Source organism: Schistocerca piceifrons, chromosome 7 (genome assembly GCF_021461385.2).
Source record: "Schistocerca piceifrons isolate TAMUIC-IGC-003096 chromosome 7, iqSchPice1.1, whole genome shotgun sequence".
In the NCBI taxonomy this organism is placed as follows: domain Eukaryota; kingdom Metazoa; phylum Arthropoda; class Insecta; order Orthoptera; family Acrididae; genus Schistocerca; species Schistocerca piceifrons.
Window position 1 is genome coordinate 18,696,592 of NC_060144.1, and position 16,665 is coordinate 18,713,256.

The 16,665-nt window shown below is 46.1% G+C and overlaps 1 long non-coding RNA gene across 1 annotated transcript in view; it reads left to right on the top strand.

Moving 5' to 3' along the window:
• The first annotated feature begins 3,588 nt into the window (after positions 1 to 3,588).
• Positions 3,589 to 16,665, top strand: part of LOC124805182 — a 176,403-nt gene continuing 163,326 nt past the window's right edge. The window contains exon 1 of the long non-coding RNA XR_007017402.1: positions 3,589 to 3,719. This is a non-coding gene — a long non-coding RNA (uncharacterized LOC124805182). The remainder of the gene's footprint in view (positions 3,720 to 16,665) is intronic.

Sequence of the window (16,665 nt, forward strand, 5' to 3'; positions counted from 1 at the left end):
CGTAACCACGAAAAAAACCGCCGTACTGCAACGCCACCTTCTTTGCGCTTCACTGTTGGCGGTAGATATAATGGCAGGTAACTTTCTCCAGGTATTCGCCAAGCTGAAATCATTGCTTCGGATTGCCACAGGGTACAGCCCGATTCACAAGTTCGAGTCACTACTTTCCAGTCATCCGTTGCCCAGTGCCGTCGCTCCTTAACCACTTCAAGAGTTCCTTAGCACTGACTACAGAGATGCGTGGTCTATAATGAGATGTACGTACGACCATTGCGTCCCATTCTTTTCAACATCCTACGCGCAGTCGTTCTGCTAGCTGCCGAAGGTAGTGTTATAGGCCCTTTGCTGTTTCTTATCTGTATAAACGATTTGGGGGACAATCTGAGCAGCCGTCTTAGGTTGTTTGCAGATGACGCTGTCGTTTATCTACTAATACAGTCATCAGATGATCAAAACAAACTGCAAAACGATTTAGAAAAGATATCTGAACGGTGCGAAAATTGGCAGTAGACCCTAAATAACGAAAAGTGTTAGGTCATCCACATGAGTGCTAAAAGGAATCCGTTATACTTAGGTTACACGATAAATCAGTCTAATGTAAAAGACGCAAATTCAACTAAATACCTAGGTAGTACAATTACGAACAACTTAAATTGGAGAGAACAGACCGAAAAAGTTGCGGGGAACGCTAACCAAAGACTGCGTTTTGCTGGCAAAACACTTAGAAAATGTAACACATCTATTAAGGAGAGTGCCTATAATACATCTGTCCGTCTTGACAGTATTGATTAAAAACAGTCTTGGCTGAAATTTTATTTTTTGTATTTTTCAACGATGCGTTTTGCCTTATTTAGGCAGCTTCAGGTTATCTAAATAGAAAACAGAACAAATACATCTATTTAAGAATCGCGATCGCGTTGTGCATACTCGGATAACCTATAAGCATGTATAAACAGATCAGCTATTGAAAATATAAACAGATCACCTATTGAAAGAGCAAATACCTCAATTTGGTATTTCTTAAGAATGCTTTACTCAGTGTATCCAAAGGGCATCGTCGAATATATCAGGCCAACATCGCCTTCGTTAAACTCGGTAAAAACTAGAAATACTGCTGCGCTGTGTGGGACCCTTACCAGATAGGACTGACGGAGTACATCGAAAAAGTTCAAAGAAGGGCAGCACGTTTTGTATTATCGCTAAATATGGGAGAGAGTGTCACAGAAATGATACAGGATTTGGGCTGTAAATCATTAAAAGAAAGGCGTTTTTCGGTGCGACGGACTCTTCTCACGAAATTACGGTCACCAACTTTGTCCTCCGAATGCGAAAATATTTTGTTGACACCGACCTACATACGGAGAACCGATCACCACGATAAAATAAGGGAAATCAGAGCTCGTACGGAAAGTTCATTCTTTCCGCGCGCTATACGAGACTGGAATAATAGAGAATTGAGAAGGTGGTTCGATGGACCGTCTGCGAGGCACGTAAATGTGATATAGATGTAAAGCTCGTTTGCTGGTAGCACTCGGAACTCACGAGTGAGTCCTTCCACTGATTTGAGGCGGTTTGTACACTCCTGGAAATGGAAAAAAAGAACACATTGACACCGGTGTGTCAGACCCACCATACTTGCTCCGGACACTGCGAAAGGGCTGTACAAGCAATGATCACACGCACGGCACAGCGGACACACCAGGAACCGCGGTGTTGGCCGTCGAATGGCGCTAGCTGCGCAGCATTTGTGCACCGCCGCCGTCAGTGTCAGCCAGTTTTCCGTGGCATACGGAGCTCCATCGCAGTCTTTAACACTGGTAGCATGCCGCGACAGCGTGGACGTGAACCGTATGTGCAGTTGACGGACTTTGAGCGAGGGCGTATAGTGGGCATGCGGGAGGCCGGGTGGACGTACCGCCGAATTGCTCAACACGTGGGGCGTGAGGTCTCCACAGTACATCGAAGTTATCGCCAGTGGTCGGCGGAAGGTGCACGTGCCCGTCGACCTGGGACCGGACCGCAGCGACGCACGGATGCACGACAAGACCGTAGGATCCTACGCAGTGCCGTAGGGGACCGCACCGCCACTTCCCAGCAAATTAGGGACACTGTTGCTCCTGCGGTATCGGCGAGGACCATTCGCAACCGTCTCCATGAAGCTGGGCTACTGTCCCGCACACCGTTAGGCCGTCTTCCGCTCACGCCCCAACATCGTGCAGCCCGCCTCCAGTGGTGTCGCGACAGGCGTGAATGGAGGGACGAATGGAGACGTGTCGTCTTCAGCGATGAGAGTCGCTTCTGCCCTGGTGCCAATGATGGTCGTATGCGTGTTTGGCGCCGTGCAGGTGAACGCCACAATCAGGACTGCATACGACCGAGGCACACAGGGCCAACACCCGGCATCATGGTGTGGGGAGCGATCTCCTACACTGGCCGTACACCACTGGTGATCGTCGAGGGGACACTGAATAGTGCACGGTACATCCAAACCGTCATCGAACCCATCGTTCTACCGTTCCTAGACCGGCAAGGGAACTTGCTGTTCCAACAGGACAATGCACGTCCGCATGTATGCCGTGCCACCCAACGTGCTCTAGAAGGTGTAAGTCAACTACCCTGGCCAGCAAGATCTCCGGATCTGTCCCCCATTGAGCATGTTTGGGACTGGATGAAGCGTCGTCTCACGCGGTCTGCACGTCCAGCACGAACGCTGGTCCAACTGAGGCGCCAGGTGGAAATGGCATGGCAAGCCGTTCCACAGGACTACATCCAGCATCTCTACGATCGTCTCCATGGGAGAATAGCAGCCTGCATTGCTGCGAAAGGTGGATATACACTGTACTAGTGCCGACATTGTGCATGCTCTGTTGCCTGTGTCTATGTGCCTGTGGTTCTGTCAGTGTGATCATGTGATGTATCTGACCCCAGGAATGTGTCAATAAAGTTTCCCCTTCCTGGGACAATGAATTCACGGTGTTCTTATTTCAATTTCCAGGAGTGTAGAATCATCGTCCGCAACGTTCGGCAGTCTCTGTCCGTCAGCCCGTGAGGTCTGCCTGCTCTCGGTTTACCTTCTGTTGTTCCTCGAGTTGACATGTCACTCATGAGTTCCTTATTCAGGTGAACCACAGTGACTTGTTCACGTCCAAAGTGCTGACTGATCGATTTCGGTCTCTTCTGCTTCCCTACTGACAACACTTTATACTGGCGGGTCGGCCTCTCGTGCTGTATACTGCTCAGTTCGGCCTTACACAGCCGTGTTCAGTTAGCGTACGCGCGGCTTCGTTGAAACGCAGACCATCTGGATGTCGAAGCTCGTCGTTGCTGCTCTGCCAGTTCGACGTTCGCCTGCAGTGAGGCTGGCTGTCGCCTGCCGGGGTCAGCGGCTGCCCTTTGGCCGCCGCGGCCGTCGACGGCGCGCATCGGCGCCGCTTCGATCCACCGTTATTTCCGTCCGCGTGCCTTTTGCTGCGCGATGCCAAGTTGAGGGACGGCCAGTGGCTGCGGCGCGCCGTTCCCACCCACCGGCAGGTCCGGCGTCAGCACTGGCCCCGAGCCGCCTCTCCTACCCCAGTCCGCCTCCTACAGTCCGTGACTGTGGTAAGATTACACTATGCTGGCATTTTCCTTCGTATTATTTAGACCAGTGTCGCGTACATCTTCTCTTTAGATGCTCAAATTACTTTGAAAACTTGGAAATGTTTTACTGCAACGAGCTGGTAGATAGTGGCGGCGATAAGCTTAAAATTTAAAATTCTGAAAAATAGTATTTGTCAGTTACACGCCGCAGCAAAACATTAGTACATAATTTACATATTCCCCCTCAAATGTTTTCATTGATACAGTTAGCAGTTATGAGACCTCGACGTAATGACAATAGCCTCGATGCTTCTCGTACATATATCTGGATATACACTCCTGGAAATGGAAAAAAGAACACATTGACACCGGTGTGTCAGACCCACCATACTTGCTCCGGACACTGCGAGAGGGCTGTACAAGCAATGATCACACGCACGGCACAGCGGACACACCAGGAACCGCGGTGTTGGCCGTCGAATGGCGCTAGCTGCGCAGCATTTGTGCACCGCCGCCGTCAGTGTCAGCCAGTTTTCCGTGGCATACGGAGCTCCATCGCAGTCTTTAACACTGGTAGCATGCCGCGACAGCGTGGACGTGAACCGTATGTGCAGTTGACGGACTTTGAGCGAGGGCGTATAGTGGGCATGCGGGAGGCCGGGTGGACGTACCGCCGAATTGCTCAACACGTGGGGCGTGAGGTCTCCACAGTACATCGAAGTTGTCGCCAGTGGTCGGCGGAAGGTGCACGTGCCCGTCGACCTGGGACCGGACCGCAGCGACGCACGGGTGCACGCCAAGACCGTAGGATCCTACGCAGTGCCGTAGGGGACCGCACCGCCACTTCCCAGCAAATTAGGGCCACTGTTGCTCCTGGGGTATCGGCGAGGACCATTCGCAACCGTCTCCATGAAGCTGGGCTACGGTCCCGCACACCGTTAGGCCGTCTTCCGCTCACGCCCCAACATCGTGCAGCCCGCCTCCAGTGGTGTCGCGACAGGCGTGAATGGAGGGACGAATGGAGACGTGTCGTCTTCAGCGATGAGAGTCGCTTCTGCCCTGGTGCCAATGATGGTCGTATGCGTGTTTGGCGCCGTGCAGGTGAACGCCACAATCAGGACTGCATACGACCGAGGCACACAGGGCCAACACCCGGCATCATGGTGTGGGGAGCGATCTCCTACACTGGCCGTACACCACTGGTGATCGTCGAGGGGACACTGAATAGTGCACGGTACATCCAAACCGTCATCGAACCCATCGTTCTACCATTCCTAGACCGGCAAGGGAACTTGCTGTTCCAACAGGACAATGCACGTCCGCATGTATGCCGTGCCACCCAACGTGCTCTAGAAGGTGTAAGTCAACTACCCTGGCCAGCAAGATCTCCGGATCTGTCCCCCATTGAGCATGTTTGGGACTGGATGAAGCGTCGTCTCACGCGGTCTGCACGTCCAGCACGAAAGCTGGTCCAACTGAGGCGCCAGGTGGAAATGGCATGGCAAGCCGTTCCACAGGACTACATCCAGCATCTCTACGATCGTCTCCATGGGAGAATAGCAGCCTGCATTGCTGCGAAAGGTGGATATACACTGTACTAGTGCCGACATTGTGCATGCTCTGTTGCCTGTGTCTATGTGCCTGTGGTTCTGTCAGTGTGATCATGTGATGTATCTGACCCCAGGAATGTGTCAATAAAGTTTCCCCTTCCTGGGACAATGAATTCACGGTGTTCTTATTTCAATTTCCAGGAGTGTATTTATCCACTACCTACAGCCCATCAGTTCCTTATGGTGATTCTTCACCATCAAACTTAAATTCAACATATCTTTCGACTGTTAGTATACACGAGTTGTATACACAAGTTTATAATGTTGATTTTCTAAAAGGCAGACCACATTACCATAGGGCGAAGATAGCAATTCTCAAAGTACCTTCTGAAGGATTCACAAATTAAATCTCTTTCAAGAACATAACATTACGATTTACCGCGGCACATTTATGATACTGAACAATTAAAATTGCATTATGTATTAGTAGAAACAATACGCCTTGCTCAGTTTTAAAATCTGCAGCCGGCCGGAGTGGCCAAGCGGTTCTAGGCGCTACAGTCTGGAACCGCGCGTCCGCTACGGTCTCAGGTTCGAATCCTGCCTCGGGCATGGATGTGTGTGATGTCCTTACGTTAGTTAGGTTTACGTAGTTGTGGTGTCACCGCCAGACACCGCACTTGCTAGGTGGTGGCCTTTAAATCGGCCGCGGTCCGTTGGTATACGTCGGACCCGCGTGTCGCCACTGTCAGTGATTGCAGACCGAGCGCCGCCACACGGCAGGTCTAGTCTAGAGAGACTTCCTAGCACTCGCCCCAGTTGGACAGGCGACTTTGCTAGCGGTGGTTCACTGACTACATACGCTCTCATTTGCCGAGACGACAGTTTAGCATAGCCTTCAGCTACGTCATTTGTTACGACCCACCAAGGCGCCATATTCAGTTACTATTCTGAACAGATAATATTGCGAATCATGTACCGTCAAGAGCGACATTCATCATTCATAGATTAAAGTTAAGTATCAAACTAATTACGTCCGATTTCTGAATTCTAATTTTAAAAACAGGCATTTACAAATGGCCAGTGTCAAAAATGGTCCAAATGGCTCTGAGCACTATGGGCCTTAACTTCTGAGGTCATCAGTCCCCTACAACTTAGAACTACTTAATCCTAACTAACCTAAGGACATCACACACATCCATGACCGAGGCAGGATTCGAACCTGCGACCGTAGCGGTCGCGCCGTTCCAGACTGTAGCGCCTAGAACCGCTCGGCCACCTCGGCCGGCGGCCGGTGTCAACTCACTCACAGCAGACACTGACAAGTTGCACCCGCGCAATTTTTGCTCAGTCCATATGCTAGCTGCAATAAAATGTGATGCATGCTGCACCAACCAAAACCAAAATATGATCATTCCTGGGGAACTTGCGATGTTGCCTAGCGGTACAATGGCAGCTAGCTGAACTGAATGAAATCAGATTAGTTACACTGGGAATGCTAGCGCATACTATCTTGTAAACGAATGACTTGATCGAAGGTGACTGTGAATCTCTGCACAATGTGTGGGCGCCTCAGATTAGCGACGCCATATTGCTAGAGCAGCGTTGCACTGATTTTTATCAGGAATTTCTGTAGATAAGTGACTGACATGACGTCCTCAAGGCTTCTCGTGCAGGGCCATATATATATATATAGGGTGAGTCACCTAACGTTACCGCTGGATATATTTCGTAAACCACATCAAATACTGACGAACCGATTCCACAGACCGAACGTGAGGAGATGGGCTAGTGTAATTGTTTGATACAAACCATACAAAAATGCACGGAAGTATGTTTTTTAACACAAACCTACGTTTTTTAAACGAAACCACATTAGTTTTGTTTGCACATCTGAACATATAAACAAATACGTCATCAGTGCCGTTTGTTGCATTGTAAAATGTTAATTACATCCGGAGATGTTGTAACCTAAAGTTGACGCTTGAAACCTCCGACGTTCAGTTGCGTGTTGTAACAAAAACAGGCCACGGTCGGCGAGCAGCATCTGCAGGGACATGTTTACGATGACGACCGTGTTTACGAGTGTGGCTGTAATGCACTGTTGTGGTTTGGTCTAGTTGTCGCAGTGTCCGCATGTAGCGCTTGCTGCTATTGTTATTCTGCATTCGTCTCCGCACGCAGACCAACTGTAGTACACCGTGTTACCAGACGTCAGTGATAGTGTAGTGTTGTAGGAACTGTGACCATGGTGTATTCGAACTCTGAAAAGGCGGAGATGATACTCATCTATGGCGAGTGTCGACGAAATGCAGCTGGACCGAGCGAGGTGGCGCAGTGGTTAGACACTAGACTCGCATTCGGGAGGACGACGGTTCAATCCCGCGTCCGGCCATCCTGATTTAGGTTTTCCGTGATTTGGTATGGTCGTAGCGCGCAATCGGGTCCGTAGCAGGCCCGTCACAGGAGAAGCGGGTTCAGTTGGTGTGTTAACTGCTGTTGCCATGAACCCACACATGAGCACACGGGACATTGCGAGAGCCGGTGGAGTGAGTCAAAGTAGTGTCATGCGCATACTGCATCGTCACCGCTTTCACCCGTTTCATGTGTCGCTACATCAGCAATTACATGGTGATGACTTTAATCATCGAGTGCAATTCTGTCAATGGGCATTAACAGAGAATGCGTTGCAGTTCTACCTGTTTACCGATGAAGCGAGTTTCACAAACCACGGGACAGTGAATCTACGGAACATGCATTACTGGTCCGTGGACAATCCTCCCTGGCTCAGACAGGTAGAGCGACAGCGACCGCGGAATGTAAATGTATGGTGCGGAATCATTGGCGACCACCTCATTGGTCCTCACTTCATTGCAGGGGCCCAAACAGCTGCAACATACGTCGCGTTTCTACAGAATGATCAGCCAACGTTGCTCGAAAATGTCCCACTGGAAACGCGTCGACGTATGTGGTATCAGCATGATGGTGCACCTGCACATTCCGCAATTAACACTAGGCTAACCCTTGACAGGATGTTCGACGGGCGTTTCATAGGACGTGGAGGACGCATAAATTGGCCAGCCCGTTCTCCTGATCTTACACCTCTGGACTTCTTTCTGTGGGGTACGTTAAAGGAGAATGTGTACCGTGATGTGCTTACAACCCCAGAGGATATGAAATAACGTATTGTGGCAGCCTGCGGCGACATTACACCAGATGTACTGCGGCGTGTACGACATTCATTACGCCAGAGATTGCAGTTGTGTGCAGCGAATGATGGCCACCACATTGAACATCTATTGGCCTGACATGTCGGGACACACTCTATTCCACTCCGTAATTGAAAACGGAAACCACGTGTGTACGTGTACCTCACCCCTCATGGTAATGCACATGTGCGTCTGTGAAAAAGACCAATAAAAAGGTTTTAGCATGTGGACGTAATGTGCTGTTCCAGTCCCTTCTGTACCTAAGGTCCATCACCGTTCCCTTTGGATCCCTACGTAATTCGGTGCTCTCCGATACACACGATCGAACAGCGGAGGAGTGGTACTCAAGCGTCAACTTTAGGTTACAATATCTCCGGATGTAATTAAAATTTTACAATGCAACAAACGGCACTGATGACGTATTTGTTTATATGTTCAGATGTGCTAACAAAACTAACGGTGTTCCATTTAAAAAAAACGTAGATTTGTGTTAAAAATATACTTCCGTGCATTTTTTTTATGGTTTGTATTAACCAATTACACTACCCCCTCTCCTCACGTTCGGTCTGTGGAATCGATTCGTCAGTATTTGATGTGGTTTACGAAATATATCCAGCGGTAGTGTTAGGTGACTCACCCTGTATATACTGGTGCTCATGCCCTCTCGACGAGGTTGACCACAACTCTAATTTTGGGCTGAGTTCGTAGTTCTCAGTTGTTCTGAGTAAACTGTTTCTTGACTGCAGCCTTTGGGTAGCCGGTCGATATCCATATAACGAGTGTTGTTCAGACGTGCAGGACTTCAATCTTTCTTTGTAACAAGTTACCTCTAGTGTAAGCAATAGTGAGAAACCACTTTAGAACTGCATCACTGATAGTCTGTGACCGGTGCTTCGGTTCGATCTGGGGCTGGCTCAGTTAACTGGCGCTTTATGTATTTAGTTGTAATACAGAATAATTACTACAACCAAACGTAGCTCCTTATTGTATGAAAAAAGACAAAGAACTTTAGTTTTAGTGGAAGTCTCTGTCTAGTCATACCAAAAGTGTCATATATTGAAAGATTATCTGACTCTAGAAGCAATTAATCACAGTGATGGGAACAACCGAATGAAAATAATTGATTCAGTATTTTTGTTCTAAAATATTGCACTCACTCGGTGTTAGTTTCACGTACAGGCTGAATTATTCATTCTTTTCAGTCAATGGGAACAGTTGATTCTGTCGATTGTAGTTTTACATATAGCTTCGATTGTTACTGACTCATTTCTTTCGACTGAAACCAGCTTTATGTCGCTTCTGTTGGCCAGTCTGAATGTGGTTCGTCTGACCGAATGCTGCGCTGGTTATCCACTCAAATAAAATTAACGAATGGTGACTAATGTTGGTCGCGTAAAAATACTTTCGACAAGTGGCAGTACATACATAAGAAACAACTTGTTAAGTCATCAACAATAAAAGAATTTGTATCATGTATGCATTCTATTCACGTCACTTCATCACATACCGAAAGAGAGTTATCGGTGATTGGTGCAAACTAGTGGGAAGGGACATTGTGGTGTCACCGCCAGACACCACACTTGCTAGGTGGTAGCCTTTAAATCGGCCGCGGTCCATTAGTATACGCCGGACCCGCGTGTCGCCACTGTCAGTGATTGCAGACCGAGCGCCGCCACACGGCAGGTCTAGAGAGACCTACTAGCACTCGCCCCAGTTGTACAGCCGACTTAGCCAGAGATGGATCACTGACAACTACGCTCTCATTTGCCGAGACGATAGTTAGCATAGCCTTCAGCTACGTCATTTGCTACGACCTAGCAAGGCGCCATAGCATTTGATAGTATTTTATATTGTGGTTATAACATGAACCGTCAAGAGAGATGTTCTACAATTGGGGATTAAAGTTGAGTATTACATCAACTACGTACTTTATTTGCTACTATTAATTCCTTTAACTGTTCCAGACCTCACGCCAATCTGCGTGAGCTTAACGCGTGCCTTTCGGCTTCCTCTCATTGTGACTTGGCTGTCTTGCCAAGTCACAACAGACATAATGAGCTTCAGTAGATTTAAATTAAAATGGTCATCCTTCATTTATTTTAACATAACTTTGGAATGTAGTACCAGTTATTGAATTTATAAAACGAACCAAAAATTGACAGTTAATGCCAGAAATACGAAAAATCCGCATTTAGGTAAATAAGTACATAACTTTTGAAAATACTTGACTTCTAGAAATATCTGTTTCTGAGATACGTTATTCGTCTGTAAAATAGTTCGCCAAACCTAGTAATATAAGCGAAAGGGCTGAAGAAGTATGTAAGTGGAAAAACTCCTATCCGGAGACTGAGTGAAGACCATATAATTGACGTAACTGACGGAGAGTTGTGTCAGTCGATTGTCTGTCATTAAGTGAAACCACTCAAACCTGGAGAGTGATTGAAAAACGTTCAAACAGCTGACTTGGGCCGCAGAGACCACTTTCATTCAGTGTTTTCACTCGACGGAAAAAACCTGCTGAACGAAACAACGATCGACTGGCCAATCGGTTCTTAAAACCGATCAATTGTCTCATTGCTAATTAATGGTAATGTGCGTCGCAGCTTGTAAGAAGCCGTACATCGCTGCCGAGATGGAGGAACTGCTTAGAGAATGAGAACCGTTCTGTGCATTCTTCTGTTAAAAGCGTCCACGCAACGGATACAGGACACTATCTGGATCGTTGGTAGTGTATTATCAGGAGCGGATCAACGCCAGAGTTACTAGTTTTATCTGCGAGACGTAGACAAAACATACATATGGCGAAAATCCAAAATGCAATAGTAGATGTTCAGATGTGTGTGAATTCCTAAGGGACCAAACTGCTGAGGTCATCACACAACTTAAACTAAATTACGCTAAGAACAACACAGAGACACACCCATGCCCGAGGAAGGACTTGAACCTCCGGCGGGAGGGGCTGCGCAATTCGTGACATGGCGCCTCGAGACCGCGTGGCCACTCCGCGCTGCATACAATAGAACAGAGCACTGTTTTTACCTTGATATTTATGCTCGCTTTTCAACTTGTTTAGTAGGATGTTCCCTTCTTCCCCGTCGTAAAAATGACTAAACCGCATGCACGTTAATGAATAACTGATTTCGCCATTAATGTAGCCACTGACAATCGGTTTCTGTCAGCGTGTCAAGTGTTCCCCTTGAGGCTGGAAATTCGTTCTGGAGCGGTACTGGAATGATATGTAAAAACAACTTGGAGTAGGTTTTCACAGTTTTCACAATGACGAAAAAATTTGATCCACTTATCATCAGACTTTAGCTCTTCTTCCTTGAGAAAGGTGTTTAATTGCATAGATTCTTCGAACATGAAATCCTCATCCATACGAATTTCATATCGAGTCACTCGTATGAATTGTGAAATTGAGCACTGGTTCTTTGATAATGGAAATGGTTTGAAAGCTTTGTACTCTCTCTCTTCAAAGTCAGATCGTTTGTCAAGATAGTATAAACCATGTTGCAAGTAATTGGCCGCTTTTCGTTTGCATGTTTCGGCATACTCATCATTTACTGCCTTCAAGATGACCGAGGATAACACAGAGCTGCAATACAGAGGTTCTAAAGTGGTCCATAAGGTAAAATACTGAATTTTTGCATTTAACGATGCAAAATGACCACCAATGTTCATTACAAAGCTCAGAGATGCCACAGATAATTCACATTCGAAAAAGTCTCTGAGGGCTTTGGTGTGTATTCTTGCGACACGAAGTGCAATTACATTGGTTCTAAGTTGTTTATTATCCGCTCTACGGCCAAGGTGGGCGATCGCCAACGTGTTGATGCGTGTTTTAAAATCTCCTGCCATTCAATGACCATCCACGAAAAAAAAAAATCTGTAGCTCAGTAACTCTTTTGTAAAGCGATGGAATTCATAATATCCAAGGGGCGTTAATAAATAATGCAACACTTTTTTTTCTGGGCAGTTTGGGTAGAAGAAATGTGGCGTATCTTGTGGATACATCGTGGAACATTCCCGCTTCAACCCCTATAGATGGTGGTGCTATACGTAGCCATCAAAATGACATCTGTAACAGTGGTACGTTCCAAGCAGAGAGCCGTTTTGGGGGAAAAGCGTAGCATCACAGATATTCAAAGGCGCTTGTAGAATGTCTACGGAGAGCTGGCAGTGAACAAAACCACGGCGAGTCTTTGTGCGAGGCGTCTGTCATCATCGCAACAAAGCCGCGCAAAGCTGTGCGACCTCGCACGTACCCGCCGGCAGCACACAGCTGTGACTCCTGGAACGTTGGAAAGCACGGACACTCCAATTCGATGTTATCGACGAATCACAGTCAAACTCCTCGTTTCTCAGTTGGATGCTTATACTGGCAGCGCGTTTCAAGCTTACAAAACTACATTAGACCTCCTCATCCTCCCTACTGCTCGGATCTCGCATTTTCCAACTTCTATCTGTTTGGTCCAATGAAGGATGCACCCCGCTGGAAGCAGTACGTGGATGATGGGCAGGTTACGACGGCGGCTGCGACGTCGACCAGTCGAGTGGCACCACTCTGGCACACAGGCCTTCCCGTGTAAGGCGTATTCCACGGAGATTATATTGAAAAACGTTTTTGTAGCCAAAAGAGTGTTGGAAGATATGGTGTACTGCAATCGTGGATAAATCCAACCTGCTATCTGAAAGAAAAAGTGTTGCATTACATACTGAACGGCTCTCGTATCTCAATAACAAGGGTTTCTACACTACTGGCCATTAAAATTGCTACACCACGAAGATGACGTGCTACAGACGCGAAATTTAACCGACAGGAAGAAGATGCTGTGATATGCATATGATTAGCTTTTCAGAGCATTCACACAAGGTTGTGCGCTGGTGGCGACACCTACAACGTGCTGACTTGAGGAAAGTTTCCAACGGATTTCTCATACACAAACAGCAGTTGACCGGCGTTGCCCGGTGAAACGTTGTTGTGATGCCTCGTGTAAGGAGGAGAAATGCGAACCATCACGTTTCCGACTTTGATAAAGGTCGGATGGTAACCTATCGCGATTGCGGTTTATCGTATCGCAACATTGCTGCTAGCGCTGGTCGAGATCCAATGACTGTTAGGAGAATATGGAATCGGTGGGTTCAGAAGGGTAATACGGAACGCCGTGCTGGATACCAACGGTCTCGCATCACTAGCAGTCGAGATGACAGGTCTTATCCGCATGGCTGTAAAGGATCGTGCAGCCACGTCTCGATCCCTGAGTCAACAGATGAGGACGTTTGCAAGACAACAACCATCTGCACGAACAGTTCGACGACGTTTGCAGCAGCATGGACTCTCTGCTCGGAGACCATGGTTGCGGTTACCCTTGACGCTGCATCACAGATAGGAGCGCCTGCCATGGTGTACTCAACGACGAACCTGGGTGCACGAATGGCAAAACGTCATTCTTTCGGATGAATCCAGGTTCTGTTTACAGCATCATGATGGTCGTATACGTGTTTGGCGTCATCGCGGTGAACGCACATTGGAAGCGTGTATTCGTCATCGCCATACTGGCGTATCACCCGGCGTGATGGTATGGGGTGCCACTGGTTACACGTCGGTCACCTCTTGTTCGCATTGACGGCACTTTGAACAGTGAACGTTACATTTCAGATGTGTTACGAACCGTGGCTCTACCATTCATTCGATCCCTGCGAAACGCTACATTTCAGCAGGATAATGCACGACCGCATATTGCAGGTCCTGTACGGGCCCTTCTGGATACAGAAAATGTTCGACTGCTGTCCTGGCCAGCATATTCTCCAGATCTCTCACCAATTCAAAACGTCTGGTCAATGGTGGCCGAGCAACTGGCTCGTCACAATACACCAGTCACTACTCTTGATGAACTGTGGTATCGTGTTGGGCAGCTGTACCTGTACACGCCATCCAATCTCTGTTTGACTCAATGCCTAGGCGTATCAAGGCCGTATTACGGCCAGAAGTGGTCGTTCTGGGTATTGATTTCTCGGGATCTATGCACCCAAATTGCTTGAAAATGTAATCACATATCAGTTCTAGTATAATATATTTGTCCAATGAATACCCATTTATCATCTGCATTTCTTCTTGGTGTAGCAATTTTAGTGGCCAGTAGTGTACATCAGCTCGTAAGTGCGGTTGCTGCTTGTTTGCGGCGTTATTCAAGAGATGACAGCCGCTGCAACCAAGTTTGGATTTTCTTTGTGTAGCTAGACGTAAAAAAAATTAACAAAAACTTTGTCAGCAGAAAAATTGCTGATATTCTTCAGCGGTAAAGGTGCTTTGATAAGCTCACTTTTGATTCCTGCCATATCTATAAAATTACTTAGTTGCTCTTGCAGAGAATGACTAACCATTGTTATGATCCATTTCCAAGTCGCTACTCAAAAACAACGGCTGTCGAGTCAGGTCAGAAAACTTAGCTCTCTGACAAAAACCAGACGTGCCAATGTCACTGCTATAAAATAAGAGAAGTTTTGTACGTACACCTTCTTCACGAGAAAAATAACATACTACCGGTGGAGAGATTTTAATGTGCTCTCTGTTGGATGCGTCCGAAGAAACAGAATAATAAACAGTGTCGTCCAGCTGCTTAACTGTTCGCTCTTTTGAATACGGACCCAATACTGACAAATAGATTTTCGTTCACCTTGTGTGTCCACATTGAACATTTCTCAGATATTTTTGATTCTGGAAGCAACTGCTGCAACAAACTGTTGTAGCAGTCCACAGAAACATAACTACGGCTATATTTAAATACAAAGAGTGCTTCCGCCGTTATTACTTTTTATTGTTAACCAGTGAGAGGCCAAAAAACTTTCATCTGCGTTTTCGAGGCCGACTGGTGAGCAGAAGTACTATGTGTTGCAGTATTTGCGTACTGAAGTATGGAGGGGCACAAAGTACAGTGAGCATTATGATCGTCTTTACCATTTCGGAGACACACGTAAACTTTACACCATTCACGCTTGAATTTAAATTTCAACTTTTGTTTCTATTTCAGCACTGAAACTTCTTTAGTTTCACTGTCTTATGACGAATCCATATTTATAAAATTACTTAGTTGTTCTTGCAAAGAATGATTAAGCATTGTTATGATCCATTTCTAACTCGCTACTCGAAAACAACGGCTGTTGAGTCAGGTTATCCAACTTAGCTCTCTGACAAAAACTAAAAGCAGTATTTTAAATTTCAATAACTTTTACAAGATTTTACGTCAGTTTAAATGAACAGTACTTTTTACTAAAAAGCGATCGTGCCAACTGGAGTCCAAGGTGCGTTGTTAATCCTGCCTTGTGCGTTCTTGTGGTGATATTCCATAGAAACTTTCATCCCCTAACACATATTTCCTTATATCTAGCCGAGAAGTGAAATAGCGGTTTTCATAGATTTAGCTTTAATTTTTTTGAATATATTGAAATATTTTCTTAAAAAGTTATAGCCCCTATTACGCGTTCTTAGGGATGGAATTTCCAAAAACAATTGAACACGTATTTTTTTAATTTTTTTGTTTCTAACAGAAAAGCCAGATACCAATTTTCATACCTTTAGATTTAAAAATGCTTTCATAATGAAGTACTTCATAAAACATTTTCAGAAACACTGAAACATTTATTATTTGTAACCGAGAAGTCGAATACCAGTTTTCATACATGAGCTTTGAAAACAATTTTGTAGTTAATTAATAATAATGATTTATTTTTAAAAACATTTCGTCCACTATTACACCCCCATAGGAGTTCAGTTTCCAAAAAGAATCTAACACCCTTTTCTTTATTTCCTACCGAGAAATCAAACATCAATTTTCGTAATTCTAGCTTCAAAGTTGCCTTAATAGCGACATATTTTCAAAAAATCTCTTATCCACTCTTTCATCCTCTTAGGGGTGTAATTTCAAAAAATGCCTACCTAAACGACGCCTGCAGTATAAGAGCAATACCGTGTATTGCGAATAGCGTTTGAAGCAAAGAAGTGGTTAATTGAGATGTTAATCCTGATGTTGAAGTTTTGCTAAATGAACAGCGAAAATGTACTGAGGGCCATCATTATTCTGTGGAGGGGTGGAGGTGGCGGGTGACAATGAGAAAAAGTTTTAAAATTATTTGAAGTTACATGTAAAGTTGTCTCATTGTCAGATAATTGTTTGGGTAGCTTGTGGGAGGTCAGTTTCGCTACCTCAAGACGTACACACAATTACTAACTTAAATACTGTACTTGGCCTGTTGTGTTGAACATGTAACGTTAGATTGTACCTCTTAGCCAGAAGACTATGGTATCATTATAAAATTTAAAATTTGAT